Genomic DNA, 12222 nt, shown 5'->3' on the forward strand with positions numbered 1-12222 from the left:
TACTGGTAATTATTTCTGACAGTACAGCTGCCAATAGCAGAACATGTAAGTTTCCTTTACATATTGAAATTCCTTTACTATTAGCTGTTCCCAGTATCTTCAGGAGGGTGAGTTTTAAGAACAGTGTTGTTTTGTAGTCTCATTTTACATAGCTGTATTTTCTGCTAGTCTGGCAAGACTATAAACAAGAATTTAGATGGATATAAGTATTGTTTTGGTTTTTAAACTGAAGATGTAGAATTGTGGAGTGCACAACAATCGTTTCAATGCCTCAAAACTGACTTTCATCCTTTAGGAAAGAAAGAAATACTATTTTACTAGTACCTACTGTTCAGACTGATTATCTTTAAAAAGCTGTTCTTAAAGAATACTGAACGTATTGCCTATGTGACCTTCTGATATACCAATCCCAACAGCATGCCAAGTGTCTATGTAAACTGTAAGGAGCCAAGGTTTTTAGAATCATGGAATCATTCAGGTTGGAAAAGACCTCTGAGATCATCTAGTCCAACCCCTGACTTAGAACTGAAGTCCACCACTAATCCATGCTAAGTTCTACATCTACGTGTTTCTTGAAGACCTCCAGGGATGGTGACTCAACCACTTTATAGTTGCCACTGGTGTGTTGGGTCTGTCTGGGATGGAGTCACCTTTCCCTGCAGCAGCCCACACAGTGCTGTGCTCTGCACTCATAGCTGGAACAGCACTGGTATCACTCCAGTGTTGCGTCTATTGCTGCATAGTGCTGGCACAACATCGGAACTCCTTCCAGGCCCCCAAGAGCCAGCAGGCTGGGGGTGGGCAATTGATGGGGAGGGGACATCACCAGGGCAGCTGACCTAAACCAACCAAAGGGATATTCCATAACACCTGATGTCACACTCAGCAATAAAAGGGGGGCTCTCGTGGGGGAGGGGCTCTCCTGAACAACCGGTATGCGTTTTGAGGCCCTGCTTCCCGGGACGTGGCCGAACATCGCTCGTTGATGGGAAGTAGGGAATAACTTTTTTTTCTTTCTCTCTGTGCTTCCGCGCGGCCTTGTTGTTTCTTTTGTTTCTCTTTCTCCCCATTCCCCTTTCCTTTAATTAAATCATTCTCATCTCAAACCTCGAGCTCTTTGTGTTGTCTTTTCTCCCCCTTCCTCTTTGAGGAGGGGAGGAGTGAGAGAGCGGTTGTGGTGGAGCTCGGCTGCCCACTCAAGTAAAGCCATCACAACTGGGCAACCTATTCCAATGCCACACAATCCTTCCAGTAAAAAAAAAAAAAAAAATTAAAAAAATCTTCTGATATCCAACCTAAGCTTCCTAACTCTGTTGATTATGTTTCACTAAATCAGAACATAAACCAAAGACCAGAGGATGCAGACGTGTTTGACTAGTTCTTTTTCTCCACATCAGAATACGCCATATACTGGGGCCTGTTTGCCTCTGAGTAGTGCCAGCATACTACAGATCATCACTTCTTGTGATAGAATAGCAGGTTTCAAAGAAGGCAAAACAAACAGCCTTTCAGCAAATAGTGTAAAACTTAAACTGGAGTGGACATAATATCTGCCTGTAAAATTAAACTTTGCAAATGTTTTTGCCAAACAAAAAGAATTCTCCTATGTTGTGGAGACTGCTTTGAACTTGCTGGAATACACATAGTAGATACTGCAGTACTATGCTATATCCCACAATTTGACTACAAAACCTTCCCTTAGACAAATCAACTGAGATCAAGTACAAAATAAATGTTACTTGGTTTAACTGACACTACATGAATTTCTGTGATTAAATTCTCACACATCCAAGTCAGCAAAAGGTTAATTAATATCTATGCAATACAATATAGACCATCCGGTAAAGCAAAAAGTTAAAAATACTCTTAAAGCAGACTATTTCAGAAAACATCAAATATGTATATTCTTTTGCAACACTATTAATGTATTGATCTCAGCCACTCTGGTTAGTACTGTGCAGATGTCATAAAGTATATCAAAATTTTACACAACCAAGTAGACATTAAAGCACTGTGGTATTATGGACAGCATGAAAGGCATGGGTACATGTTTTTCTAAGTCACTAAATTAAATATTCCCCCCCACCGCCCCCACCCCCCGCCCCCCCCAAAAAAAAGAAAAGAAAACAGATGCTAAAATAAGCATATTCTAGACTTGGTCAGAAATCAACATTAGCATTTAAAAGTCTTATTAAAAGGCTATAAAATGTAATCCTTTCAATGATATTCAATCTGTCAGAGCTAGGCTTGGTAGACCCTCTCCTCCTGTGAGGATTGGAGTATCACCAGTAGAGAATATAATGTACCCCTTATGATATTGTTAAATGTATCACCCACTGTCTTCTTGTGAGCAGTGGCAGTTAAAACATCTCAGCAATTGACAGGAATATTGGTGATGGGAAAGCTTACAAATACTAAAGAAAAGTCAAATTGAGGCTCTTATACAAATCCTAAACCTCCATAGGGTATATACACACACTAGAATATTTTAATTGGCATTTCAGCAACTGACTGACCATTAATTTATTTGCATATAATCTATTCAGATTTTGAAGATTCTTCTAACAATTTCAAAGAAAACCTGAGATACCAGAAGCAGCAAATTCTACCTAAAAGAAAATGTACTGTTGTGACAAATCTACAGACATCTAGAATTTTGACCTGCAACATGAAAGGCCTTGTTAGACACCTGAGGATGTTTTGTTGCTGACATAACAACAAGGTGTAACTTACTCAACTGGGGGAGAGGGAAGATGTTAGATACTAAGCCCACAGGACAAATGAACAAGTCTTCTGGTTTCCCTCACCAAGAAAACAGTAGAAGCATCACAAGGATGATGCCAGAACTAAAGCAAATATCAAAATGGTACCACATAGCTTGGAATAATCTATACTTCATTGTTTCAAATGATACAGCATAAAAGAGATCTAAGACATGTTATACACTTACCGCTTGAGATAAAAGTAAAAATTTGACGGAATTGATGCTAAGAACAGTCAGGAGGAAAATATATCCTTACTCCATCCCCACTCCTCTGATAACTCTCAGGGCAACTTTGCACAAAGCATGCCAGGCACAAGGGAACACACATCTACACAGTCCCAAAGATTACATTCAGGCCCTCTTTCTTGTCTATTCATAAACTTCCAAAAGAGTGGAAAATGGAAATAGAAGTTTGAAAATGGTGGAGTAAATACAACACATTTTTATTTACATGTCCACAAATACCAGTTAAGCTAAAAAGCATGTGCGTGTGCATGAGCTTGTGAAGGGTTCAGAAATTCTCCTATCAATACAGAGACTTAAGCACAGACCAGAATTATTGACAACATTTCTGCTAAAACCTGAGAACACTCAAAGCACATTCTGGAGGAAATCGTATTAATCACAGAAGTCAACGTGATTTTTAATAAAACAATAATGGAGGTAACAGTGAATACTTACTTCATTGTTTGCTATTTCACTTGGTGTTGGCCAGTTTGTGATATCACCAAAGTCACCAGTCTGCAAAGACAATACACAGGTTATACTACTTCCTCAATCTAGTCCTTTTTAACACATGGAAGATGTCTGTCATAACCCAGATGGCAAGACTATACCTTTGAAAAAAATTGCAAGAAACAGCAATTCTTAAAAAACTGAGAAATACAACAGAAAACAAGCAGCTTTTTAAAACAGAATATGATCAACTGGAGAAACAACCAGTCGCTGCAATTACATTCAAATCATGGTACAACACATCTTACCTATCTTGTACTAACAACTGTCTAACGAATGCCTTCATTACGAATGTATTAAGTGGGCATGGCCAAATACAGATGACAAGCAAGCAAAACTTTCTACATTCTATTATTAAAACAATCTAACAGAGATTAAGACAAGTACACAGAAAACAACGTTCAGATTAAATTATGTCTTATACATACCTCCCTCCACACTTTCATAGAATCATACAGAATCATCTAGGTTGGAAGAGACCTCCACGATCACCTATTTAAAGGCATCTACCACTTTAAAAGCTTTTTAGCTTTTGGAAGACCTTTGAGCACTGTTTTCACAGCCTAAAAAGGTGTAACTGTACCACATTTTAGAAACCTATTTCTTCAGCAGAAGGATTCAATGTCTCCTGTTATAATGAATTTATAACAGACCATAAAGCATGCTCATCACTAACATAATAGATAGGATTTTTGATACCAGCTTATCTCCAGTGCTCAAGTGGTGTTACTTCATTGAAGTCGCTTCCATTTTATATAATCCCATCACTTTTTTTCTAAAACAAGAGTGCCTTTCTGTATCCCCTTGAACACATACCACTTCAGCTTTCCTTCTAATTTTAATTTTCCTGACCTTTTTTGACTTTTCTGTCTTCAAAATTAACCAAGGTAGAACACTTACGGTTGTAACTTCAAAATACATTGCCCTTTTTTCTTTTTTAATTTTAGTAATAGCCATTTATCACAGTGAATATTTACAACCAGAAATACTTCTCTGAAATTATTTCATTTTCCTATCATATTATCAGCAGAGCTAAATGCCAGTTAAGATAAACAGGTTAGATTAACTGGGACTTCTAACACAATCAGTCCAATAACTCAAAGCTAAATGTTCTTCTGCCAAATACAAACCTTGCTGTATTTCCTTGTCCTGGGTTTTGCTGCCTTTATAACTTTAGTGGAATTCTCTAGGTCTGAAAAGGAAGAAAAATATTTTCAGGTGAAGAATTAGGTTGCACTTAAAAGCATACATTATACCTTAACAACTTTCAACTACCTAGTATGCTACACGGACTTTTTTTTTCTAGGTTTTGTTGGTATTGAAGCCAATTATCATTCATGAACATACTTATTGCAAAAATATTTCCATAAAATAACTAACAGCACATGACATTGAAAACCTCACACTCATGAGTGTAAATAATCCTGAAAAACAGGTGTATAGAATATAGTGTAACATAGTATTTAAGCATTTCTTAAGCTATAATGCCAAGATTATCTAAAATGCATTTATTTTAACCTAGGTATTAGCAAAGAAAATGAGGCCCAAAACATAAAAAAATACCCTATTAGAAGGTAAATTCAGAACACAATTAATTTATGAAATCTACCATTATGTGCGTATGAAAAAAACTAGAAGCAATTACGTATCAACAAATTCCTAGTGATTTCCATTTATTAACAAACAGGAAAATGCTTATTAACAAACAGGAATTTAGCCATTTTTTTCATGATCAAGTCAAAGCATTGGAAAACATTAAAAGGATGGTAAAAAAAAAAAAAAAGGACTATAAAAAAATACATTAAGGATAATACATTTTAATGCTCAGATTCCACAAGCTACAAGAATGGTTTACAACAAATACAAGCAATTGCAACAAAGCTTATGCTTGCACATTTTCAGAACCTTCCTGAGCCAAGACCTAAACTTTTAATAGTGAGTCTCCTGAACAGAGCTGCCTGTAATTCAACCTGTAGTTTCTACCAGGATTTAACCTAATGCTTGCTAAGAACTCTCTCACACACTTATCAACATTACTGAGCCTAATTAGCTAGGACCAGTGAGTTACATTTGCAAAAAAAAGTCTAATTAAACTCACTACATCCTTTAATACATATGCAATTTTCCCGTCTGTATGCAAATCCAATTTTCTTATTTTTCTACCCATTTAATTATGTTCTAATTTTTGTTGGGAATTCAGGAAAAAAATGGTAACTTTTCTCAGGTAACTTTTCTTGGGAGATGAAACCACTGTTCAGTTTCTCCTGCTATAGTTCTGTTCTTACTAGGCACATTTTCCAGTAGAGAAGTGGTTACATCCTTTCCTTGAAAAGTCTTATTCAGTCTTTTACCGAAAGCCAAGCTTAAAACACTGAGGATGACTGAAATCGCTAGGGGATTATTATTTCATAGGAGGATAACATCACCTCCTTAACCCTTATCTCTCTTGCATCCAGTGACTTCACTAATCTTCCTTATCGCAGCTTCACACTGGGAACCCCACCCTCATGCCCCACAGTGACTCTGAAAACTCGCTCAGTCCTCTTCCTGGAATATGCCGTGAGTGCCATAAGCACAAGTTCACGTCTGCTCCGTGCGGCACTCTCAACTCTGTTATTACAGCTAGGTACAACCCACCTGAATTCAGTGTATCGCAGCATCCTGATCAACAGGAGAGTTTTACCCCGTTGGTCACCAGCATTTTCCCCACACCAAACGGGAACCTAAAGATTTGCTTTTTAAAACAGAGACAAAACAATTCCCCCAAATGCTTCTTCTTTGTTATCCAGTCTCAATTGACTTTAGATCAAGAGCTTCCACTTTTCTAGACACACAGTGACTATCATCCTAATTCTAACTTATCACTCAAGAGTAAACCAAGTGCCACTATAAAATAAAGCAAAACAGTTGTAGTCATGGAGCATCAAGGAAATTTCTCTCTCTAGCTGTTCAATTACTTTCCTGAAGCCCTTTTTCCACCTCACAGCAACTTTTACATAAGTTGCTATGGAAGGACTGCTCTGCCAGAACTTCTACTCCGTGTGTCACCAGGGTGTAGCAAGGAATTAAAAAAAAACAACTCAACATCAGTGCGCTATCTTAGTCAGGAGATATTATTCCAGACAGCAGCAGAGGCTATCTGAACCAAGCAGAATGAGACCCAACTTGTTTTTCAGTAATCTCTCTTATCTAAGTCAAGGATGTAGTAACCTAAGACTTACAAGATGCGTTTGCACACACAGTGAAAATAAAATTACTATGAGGCAACGACACTGTCAGGCTGACGGTGCCCTTTCTGAGCGGTGATCCCGCCACACGCCGTACTTCCCTAACAAGCAACTCCTCAAAGTTTCTGGCCTTCCGTAAGAGTCATGTTCAAATCCAAGATTAACTGACCTTTCCTGACTGGCTTTCTGGCACTTGTCGCGTGGGATTTTAGTGTGAAGTATGAAAGGGGAGATAAGGGGTTCGGGGGGAAGGAGGGTGAGAGCAAAAGAATAAAACACCACATCATTTAAAGGTGTGTGTGTGTGTGTGTGTGTCCCGCCGATCAAGTCTGTTAGGCTGTTATGAAAGAGACTACAGCCACTGTGCAGGCAAAACTTACTCTAGATTGCACTTAAATAAAAGCTCCATGCCTAACATTAGCCCGGCCTTCGGTTTCAGCATCACATAGCAGTGCTGAATAGCAGAAACAGGATCTTCAGCTTATTGCCACAGCACAATCCAACCAGCCCCTGTAAATAAACTATTTCACTCACTGTTAGCTCCAGCCTAACTATATTTAAATGGTTTATTCAGTCATAGGAGACAAAGTAACCAGCTCATTAAAGCAAGCTGTGTTGATGAAGGGATTCAGCTGTCTTCAACTACTTCACTTGCTTGGTTTTAGCTGAAATTTGAAGGGGTGGGGGAAAAGAAAAAAGAATCAAGGATGAGCAAGTTTAATTGCTCGTGATCACCCTTCAATCACTGAACTCCAGTGAAGATGCCATCCACATGAAAACCAAAATCACCTTTCAAAGCCATTTTCATAGTGGTTCTTCCAAGTCTCTTAATACACTGCACCCTAACACAAGGTATTTTCTGCAAAAAAGACACGGATATGCAAACATGCCAACTGCAGTACTTCAGTTATTATGCAGCTATTAAAAATGAAAGATGAATCTTGGAACCACCAAAAAGGCAGCAATTCTCACTGTACTTCATTCTGTACTTCAGAGTACACTATTCAATACTTCATTTCAAAACGGATGTTTTCAAGTTCCGGAAATAACCAGTTAGATTTATTTTTTTTTCTGATGGGAGAACAGGGGAGATACTGCCAACTTCTTCTAAAAGTGATGCCTCCTATAAAAAAAAAGGCAAAACATCCCAATTTTGAAAAAACGCGTTTTATGTTGTCATGATTTCTAGACAACTTTCAAGTGTTATTTTTACTTAGCACGTGCATTCTCCTCAGCAAAGGAACAACCTATCATAAACACCAGAAGAGCCTCAGGAGGCGGTTGAGGGGGTGCAATCAAGAGGCAGAATAGCTCTTCAAAAGTTCAGTGGAACTTGTTTGTTAAACTTGTAGAACATTTTCCACCCAGTTGTATCCCAGTTTTAGACAAGGTAGGTATGCTTCAATCTGTTATTTTAACAAACAAATGTAACAGTCTTGCAAACATGACCAAACAATCCCTTGGAGCACATGACAGTTTAAATCTAGAGCATGGATTTATGACCTCAGATTCTGAGAATTTTTTTTTTTTTTTAAAAAAAAAGCAACCTATGCTAACATCCTTTCCTACAATAGTTAACTTCTTTGCACAATTTGAACAACTAATGAAGGTAGTGAACTATTTCAGCAGCAGGCTTCTACATGTTTATACTAAGAAACAATCCGTTTTCCAATGGAATAAGCACTGAACAATCAATAGGAAAAAAAAGTCCCCAACACATGACTGATTAATCATTACACTCTTTACTTTTCTTGTGCTTCGCTTCTAATCCTATTTTGTTCTTAGCTTCTTCATAGAAAGCTGCAACCTGTGGCTCAATTCCTACAAAAGGTTTTGTGGTCAAAAAGGAGCACGTGCTAGAGCACAGCAAACCAGGGTCGCGTCCGGGACTCTGGGCAGCAAGATGCATTTCTCTCTCCTAACAGATTTCCAGTTCAGAAACCAGAAAATCGTCCATACAAACTTCCATATTCTGTGTTCTGTACATCGCTATAGGTCTGTAAAAACAGACAGCCCATTTGGAAAGAGAACACCTTTAATCCCTTCAGCCTTGGGATAGCAGTCAAAGCTGTGCCTTTTGACAGTTTATAAAATAATAAAAAGGTTACTATACAAACACAGTGAATTCCTGGCAACTACTGATGTGCCTGCATGAGATACACCAAAAATTTGATAAGCAGATCATTTACCCATTTACTAATCAAAATGTTAAGCTCGTTATTCCTAATAATACAGGACACCTCCACTAAACTGTGCTTTTACAACCTGTTTATTAATAGAGTAAAGCAAATCCAGTTACTCAATAGCACCACGGTGAACTTCTGGTACCAAAATCCCAGCCAGATAAAGGGTGCTCTCTGATGTCCCGAAATCGACGCAGTGAAGAAGGACAAACTGAGCGCAATGTAAGAGACCCAAACATGCAGTTACTTTGACTGACTGCATCAGAGCACACTGGGAACCACATCTACTTTTACTGCTTAAAACCACAGGTATGTATTTTGCTTCATGAAACACTTTCCTAAGTTTCATGACCCATTTTTGAATAATTGTCTAATGCCTCATTAGAGACCAACATCAGCTACACAAATCACACGAAGGCTAGAGAACTTGTCCTTTGGGGCCCAGCTTGCAAAGAAAGGGCAGCACTTCATCAAAGAGGTGGAAGAACTTTTGAGTAAAATTATTTCACCAACTCCATGCCGGCCATGCGTGAAGGAAAGGTAACTGACTTCTGCCAAAGGCCAGCTCTGAGGGCTGGCTGAGGTAAAACAAGACTCAAAAGGAAGACAAGGAAAACAGGAATAATTCTGGGTTGTTACAGGACTTTGGCAGGGACACATCTCTCCTTGGCTCCATTTAAAACAAAACTTATCTTGTTACCTTGTAAAAAAAAATGATTATCTACAAGATTACATAGGACTCCTTCCTCGCAACCATTCCTCTCCTCATTATCGAGTTTCAACTTGAAGAAGCGAAGACTCAGAGAAATATACGAAGCTCAGCATACAGGGGAAGGTGGGGAAGGAAGGCAGGCTGCAAGAGCTGCCTTTAATCATCCAACAGCCGCTGCTGAAGCTAGCTGCCTGTGTTCAGGGTCCCCAGGAAAAGACAGAAGCCTATTAATTTCACTAGCAATTTCATACTGCTACAAGTCTTTCTCCGTGAATTAAATGGAGACTAGTAGAAGCAGCTGTATAATTCTGAAATTATTCTGTTTAGGAGTTTAATAAAGGGCTTATCCCAAAACACAGAACCGTGTCAACAAACACACCATAAAAAAATCAAGTATGTTTACATGAGGTGTTTGGTTTGCTGTGACGTTATTGAAACCTTTACATAGCCGAGATCAAAAAATAAAAGGTGGTGGTAACAATGCTTGGACAGAATTCTTTCAGTGAGGAAGGATTTTAAGCTTTTACCAATACTTTTTGCTTTCAGGTGACTTTAGCAGCTGGTGTCACAAGGAAGAGGCAGCTCTGCCCTGCTACACGTGGCTGTCGCAGCGCATCGGCAGTCTGGAGGGGTCTAACTGGAAGCGACCTTCCCAGGAGCACAGCTATCTCCGAGCACACTGCGCTTGCATGTGTCAGTAAAGTTTCAACAAATTAAGCCAAGATCAACAAGTCAAACAGGATTTGGTTGCTACTTTGATGTGAGATTCTTTCCCATTTTATTACCCCCTTTATGGACAGTTTTACATTCCATCCCAGTAGTGTTTCTGCTCATCTACTTATTATTTCACATGACTAATTTCCATACTACTACGCTCATAAGGGCCTAACGCGACTGATTTTGCTTTGCCAATGTGCAATTAGTTGCTTGAAAATACATCTCCTGCTGGAGGTGGAGGCACGTGGTCATCCCTGCCCTCCAACAGCCAGGACAGATCAGCTGCTTCATCTCCCCTGAGGAGCGAGCAGTGGCTGAACCACAATGTACAGCTCCATACGTCTTTTTCACTGATGCCATTACCAGCACTTTTACAACCAATAGCCACTCCTAAATTTGCTAAGTTACACACTTGCCACTGAAAAAGGTATTCCAGTGCAACTGCTCAATTAGGTGTTAATTTCATAAGCAGCAAGCACAACTTTTGTACACTTGAAAAATAATTAAAGCTCTCTGAAAATAAGCATATAATGTACACAGCATATAAACTCACTGCTGCTCCTTTCTTCTTTCTTCAATAATTTATTTTTGTGTTTTGTCTTAAATTGGGTAATAAACTCTGCAGAAAAAGCAGCATCTTCAGCTGAGGCCTGAGCAGGACCACAAGGTGTTAATATAACAAAAAAAGCTTCTGGTGTATTATTATTGTTACTGCCCCAGCAACCCAAAGGAGTGACAAGTTCTCTTTCATGTATGGACAAGACTGCAAGCTGCTGCCCAGCAAGCTGGATTGTAGAAGCTACGCATAAGTCGGTATTTATGAGCGCGTCAGTACACACAAACAAAACAGTCAAGATGATAAAGATGACTGTACGTGTTGCCAAAAGGTTTGATCTTCAGCTAAATAAAGAACCTGTGGTCTGGAGAACCCTTTTGTCTGCTTGCATGATCTGCATACTTGAAACCATAAAAGGCTATACTCCTCTTTGTGAAGGAAGCACACGGTTAATTTGAGGATAAAAGCAACTGTCAGAACACAGGAAGGTTTGTCAGGTGCCTTCAGGAGCAAGTGCAGAGACCGAGATTCCCGGGAAACACATGCTGAAGTATGTGTTCTGAGGTTGCTTCTGGCCAAGAACAATACTCCAAGAAGTTGCTAACTCTGAGGAACGCTGCAGTGGCCTGAGCACATAGCCCGGCAATTTCAAGTCAGGTCTGCGATCTGCCTGCTTTGTCGGTGTGGAACCTCTCAAGCAGCTTTACCTTACATGTGGCGGTGATTAAAGGCCACCAGAAAATTACACCCTGGCTACCCTCACTCCACCTCGCCCCACATAAGCGGTTTGAATCCTCAGCGCGAGCCAAGTCACTACATGTGCTGCCATGCCGAGCCTTTGCAACCCACACCGCGTGAAAAGCAAAACCCAGCGGCGGACCGAAGAGAGGGGCTGCGCAATAAAGAAAAAAACGCAGACAGAGCGCAAAACCAAAGAGCACAAGCCAAGAAAGCCAGCACGACTCCGCAAAGCTCCCACGCGCCAGCGAAGCCGCACGGGGCCGCCGCTCGGCAGCTGCCCGTTGCCCGCCCCGCGGCCTGCGGCAACCGCTCCCGCCCGGCCCGGCCCGGCCCTGCCCGGCGAGCAGGGCCCCGGGGCCGCCCCGCCGCTCGGAGGGCGCCGCACCTGGGTCCCGCAGGCCGGCGGTCTCGGCCGTCTCCGTGTCCCCGCCGTCCCGCGCCGCCCTGCGCCTCGTCCACGCGTTCTCCTTGGGCGCCGGGGCTTCCACCGCCGCCCGCCGCCGCCTCTCGTCCGCCTCCGGCTCGGGCTCGTGCTGCAGCCAGTCGCCGCTCTGCTCCGCGGCCTCCCCGCGCTCGCCCTCCGCGGG

The 12222-nt window shown here is 40.8% G+C and overlaps 1 long non-coding RNA gene across 1 annotated transcript; it reads right to left on the reverse strand.

The window, feature by feature from the left end:
• Nucleotides 1–2070, reverse strand: LOC118165674. The gene is made up of 3 exons (XR_004750172.1): nt 1217–2070; nt 651–656; nt 1–603 (listed from the first exon to the last, which is right to left on the reverse strand). It is a non-coding gene; the product is annotated as an uncharacterized LOC118165674 (long non-coding RNA).
• Nucleotides 2071–12222: the final 10152 nt, after the last annotated feature.

Source organism: Oxyura jamaicensis, chromosome 4 (assembly GCF_011077185.1).
Source record: "Oxyura jamaicensis isolate SHBP4307 breed ruddy duck chromosome 4, BPBGC_Ojam_1.0, whole genome shotgun sequence".
In the NCBI taxonomy this organism is placed as follows: domain Eukaryota; kingdom Metazoa; phylum Chordata; class Aves; order Anseriformes; family Anatidae; genus Oxyura; species Oxyura jamaicensis.